This window comes from Vanacampus margaritifer, chromosome 5, assembly GCF_051991255.1.
Source record: "Vanacampus margaritifer isolate UIUO_Vmar chromosome 5, RoL_Vmar_1.0, whole genome shotgun sequence".
Taxonomy (NCBI): domain Eukaryota; kingdom Metazoa; phylum Chordata; class Actinopteri; order Syngnathiformes; family Syngnathidae; genus Vanacampus; species Vanacampus margaritifer.
The window spans coordinates 4,832,552-4,837,350 of NC_135436.1; the positions used below are offsets into that span (position 1 = coordinate 4,832,552).

At 43.1% G+C, this 4,799-nt stretch overlaps 1 pseudogene; it reads right to left on the reverse strand.

The window, feature by feature from the left end:
- Positions 1 to 838: 838 nt before the first annotated feature.
- Positions 839 to 3,483, reverse strand: LOC144052266 (uncharacterized; annotated as a pseudogene).
- Between the last annotated feature and the right edge of the window lie 1,316 nt (positions 3,484 to 4,799).

Genomic DNA, 4,799 nt, shown 5'->3' on the forward strand with positions numbered 1-4,799 from the left:
GAAATGTCCCTGGTCAGCCAAAAACAAAATGGTCCGGCAAGCAGCAGAGAGCAAGGACTTCTTTCTGCATTTTAATCCAATGACCCATAATTACTGGCATCAGATACAGGGCAACCTACACCCAGCGCTAGACTGGCCATCTGGCACACAGTCAGGTGCCCGGTGGGCCGGTCTCTTTCAGGGCCGAGGCAGTGCTTTTAGATTATTATTTTCCTACATTTTACCCCAAGAGACTGGCTCACAATTGTGTCCATTAATCTATTTCAAATATATGTAACAAACTGAAACATCATCAATAAACATCAGTGGCAGAAGTACATGTTAGACAAGAGAGGCTGGGCCCGGCCTGGGCCAGGTCGAGCCGGCGGGCCCAAGTCAAAATGCCAGGGCCGATTTTTTTGTGCCAGTCCAGCCCTGCTTACACCTTACCGGAGCCACTACCTGTCACCTGGCTGTATGGACCCCTCTGGACCTTGTGGTCCTGCCAGTGCTGAAGGACCCAGCATGGGCTGTAAATATTGAAATTTTAGAAACATTTTACAAAGATGTTTTCTTTCATAAGATTCTGTCAGATGTTTAAATCATACACTTACAAATGCATTCATCTGCAGTGCACTATAGTATATGGCCGGTAACCTTACAGGCACGTGCAAAGGCTCAACAAATGTAACTTAGATAGCATGCAGACTTTTGTATACAGAGCATTATGCAATAATACTAAATAATGTGAAGCTGCTAAACACTGTATGCTGTTACAAAATGTTTTGGCACCTGTTACAAAAATGTACTTGTCCAACCTTGATATAAAGAGCTTTCAAGTCTTTCCCTTTTCCAAATGTTATTCAAATGATGAAACTTCAGAAATGATTGGTGTTTGCAAATTTGTTAGGCACACACATACTACTAAGTATCTTATTGATGTTCTTGCTGGACTGAGGTAGGATATTGTCCAAAATGGTATAACATTTCAACCTCTAAATGGAACGTTCCACATGGATCCTGGCACTAGAGTTGAGTGTGTTTTTGTTTACTTCTTCCTGTGTGAACTGTCCATTGACAAGAAAAGACGTCAAAAGAAGATGTTGAGCAAAACCCCTTCTGGTAAATTGTCCCTAATTGTGAAGCCCTTGTCTGCCATTACCATATCACCTGGTTGTAGATATTTCAGAACTCCACAATCTGCCGTTATTGCCTTGTCTGAGGCACTCCCCCACCTTACAAGTCACTGACAAAGATAATCACTCTGTATGGAGCCATGCCAATTAGGGTTTTCATTGTGGTTCATCCTTTGTACTGGCTGTACAATTGGCACGGTTTGTCAAGATTCTCATTGTTGGAGACAGCAAGCTCTGTGCAATCCAGCACAATCTTACAGTTGGGAAAGGGCCGGAAACACTCTGGCAGAGAATGGATGTTGTTCTCGAGCATCCCGACATACAAAATGTCATACAGTGTACAAACAATGGTGAGGAAGATATTGGTTACTGTGCCCCTGAGGTGTTGTGCTTGCTCTGTGCTGGCCGGGATCAACGGCTCCCCTCTTTGGTGGAGGTTTTCATGCATGCCAGATCCACCACACCAGCATCTAACGAAATTCAAACACAATCTGCTTCTTCCTCTGGTCGTTGAATCGATGGAGGCTCACTCTGCTTCATCTATCCTTCCTTCCTTCCCTCAGTCTCTCCTTTGGTCTCTTGAGGTCTCCCTAATTTGTTGGAATTTAGATGTTTCTGGGGTTGGTGAAAGACTCTGGTTGGTAACCCGGTGGGTAGTAGGTAATGTCTGGTAGGTGCTGGATTTCACTTTCCTTTCTTTTCTTTGATCCTTCCTCGGGTCTCCTGACAACCTCACGACTCGGGCTGGATTCTGAAGTATTCAGTTTAGGTGAACGGTATGGGATTTTTAATAGGTTTTAGGTGAACTAATGAGTACACACTCACACGCACACACACAAGGACACACACGCACATGCACATTGTCACCCACATACAAAATAAAAATAAAAAAAGAGAGCAATGATGATGACATGTCAAATCGGTAAAATTACCGAATGAACAATACTGAGCTCTTAAGAAAAAATAAATAAAATAAAAAATAAAGAAACAAACAACTGGGCAAGTTCTCTATCAAACACTCCATCTCATTGTCAGTCAGTCTCGTTGTCGTGTCCTCGGAAATGATGCCGGCTTTTACGTTCACCCAGGTATTCACGATCCATTGACAAATTATGGCATAACTTGCATGGGCGGTGCTGCCTCCCAGTCTTGGTAAAGCTGTGTTCGTCATCCTCCTGGAATGATAGTAAGCTCTGCGATCATTTGCCGAACTTTATTTTTCACAGCGGCTGAGAGATGTGCGCACATTTCATTCATAAAGACAGGGAAAGAAAAGTGATGCGTGGGGAAAACCAATCTGGTGTCTTTAGTATGTGGTGTGATCTGTTTAGCTACATGGTGCTTTTTACGTACGTGTTTTTTGCACTTGAAGGATATTTTTTCATACTTGAAACCGTTTAGTCTGCACTTGAAAAATATTTTTGGGGACTCGAAATATTTTTGCTGTATGCTTAAAATATATTTTTTGTAGTTGAAGATATGCTTCTTTGTATGTGTAGAACAAAATGCATTAGTTTGAGAATGATGTTTTGTATTTACAAAACACACTGATTTTGTTTACGAATTGCTGGGTGTGCGTAAATCACGTTTTTTGTGTTTGCGGGGTTTTGGCATGATTTAAACTCCATATTTTGCCATTAGTTTTAATCTAAACAAAAATTATAGCAACTTTGATCAATCAATATCAATTTCACACTCTATTTTACCATTTAAGTGTGCAATTGCAAAAAAAAATATATTACCGATGTAAGCACCGCTTACTTCAGATCAAACCACGCCCATTTTCAGAATAGATCACACCCACTTCCGTTTTAGGTCATGCCCACTTCCGGTCTAGGCCACACACCCTCTGAATACAGATAATTTAGAAGGTTGAACATATACAAATAGACAGATAGTGGTGTACTCTCTCATCCCTACCATTCAGCTCTCAACCCTAACACTTCAGATGAAGCCAGCACCATGTGTTTGATTAGGCAGAAAAAAAATACTATTACATAAGTATAACTTAACAAAAAGCTACCTTAATATCTATGCGTAACTAAAAGAAAGTCCCAAAAACCATCATCCTGGTTTCATTGTCCACTACATGATCCACATGGGGATTTGCAGAGCTGGTTGGATGCCTATTGATGGCTGCCATGTCACAGTGAAAGATGGGATACATTTTTGCTATACAATTCATTATATTGACTTTCACACGTGTACAACTTTGGCATTTTGTGTGTGTGTGGATGCACTGTTTGGTGAACAGTTCAAGATAATTTGGTGACACCTCTTCCAGGGTAAACACCTCAGCAGACAGCTGGTTCCTCAACTGCAATCTAGCGATGGTGTCAGTTCCCACTTCCCCCTCATCATCCGGCATTTCCTCTGGGGCAATGAGGTCTCCCGCTCCAAGGCATATGTTGTGGGAGACGGCACAGGCGGCGATGACCTGAGAAAAAGCATGCGTTTGTAATTAGGGGTGCAACAGTTTTAGATTTTGGTGTACGATTATAGTCTGGAAAATAAAAGCGGTTTTACGGTTAGTCTTATAGATGTAAAAAAAAAAAAATCACATCAGCATTCTTTGAAAATGTTTATTTTTAACAACAATAAATAACTGAAAATAAAAAAGTTACTGCCTTTTAAAACAAATACAGCAGATTAGACAGACGGCTAAAATAGTGCATGGGCACTATGCATAACAAGTGGACGTTATGTACCCTCTTTTTCAAAAAATAAAAATCAACATTTTCTTTCATCCTTCAATTTCTTTCCATTTCAATCATACTTACAGGTGTAGTGTTTGTCCACAGCCTTTAAACTGGTGATTTATGCAGTTTACCGCTACACATATACAGTAGGCATTTTACAGCCAAATGCGTATGCCGAGATACGTTTCTTGGGAGTACCAAGATGGCGGCCCCATGGCTTCAAAAGTCTCGGCCTATTGCCTATCCAGCGCACGGCCGTAGATCTGGGGGCTTGCGGGAGTTCGCCAGGGTCAGCGAGGCGGCCAGCGGTCAGTTGGTGGTGACGGAGCGACGAGCAGTGTGCCGGTGGTTCCTGGCCCGACCGTCGCGCCCAACAGGGCCTTCGCCTTGCTCGCTGTCGCCTCGATTCGGCCTCCCCTTTCCCCACGTCCACTCAACCTGGTCCAGGCTGGAACGCGGATGCCGCGGGGACCCCGCTTTTGCCAGCGTGGCCCGGCCGCTCCGGAACCCAGAGCCGTTGGGTATCCAACTCTCCCCACGCCATAGCGTTCAAAGCTGAGCCCTGTGTTGTTGTGCGCCCGCTAAATGGACCATGTTGAAACAGAAGAGCTATGAACCCCCCACAGACTAACAGACAAGCTGTCTCCCTTCCACAAACAGATAGCCCCCACCCTCTCTGAATCCTGGTAACGCTGGTAACGCACCCGGACAATGGGCTGAGAATTAGGTCCGTAACCCATGTTCGATTCACGCTGCGGGGGTCATGTTTTTGCTGGTCATTTTCTTTCCTCTCTAATACTTTCAGACAAAACTTGATGCCCTTTCGCAAAAAAAAGCCTTTGATATGTAGCCTGTTGAAATGTAGTTTTTGATCAAATGTGATAGCACTGGGGGTTTCATCAAAGCATTTAAGTCATGTTGAGAGGCAAAATTAAAAACAAACCAAGTATCAGCAACAAAAAGAAAAGCTCATTTGTACTTCTAT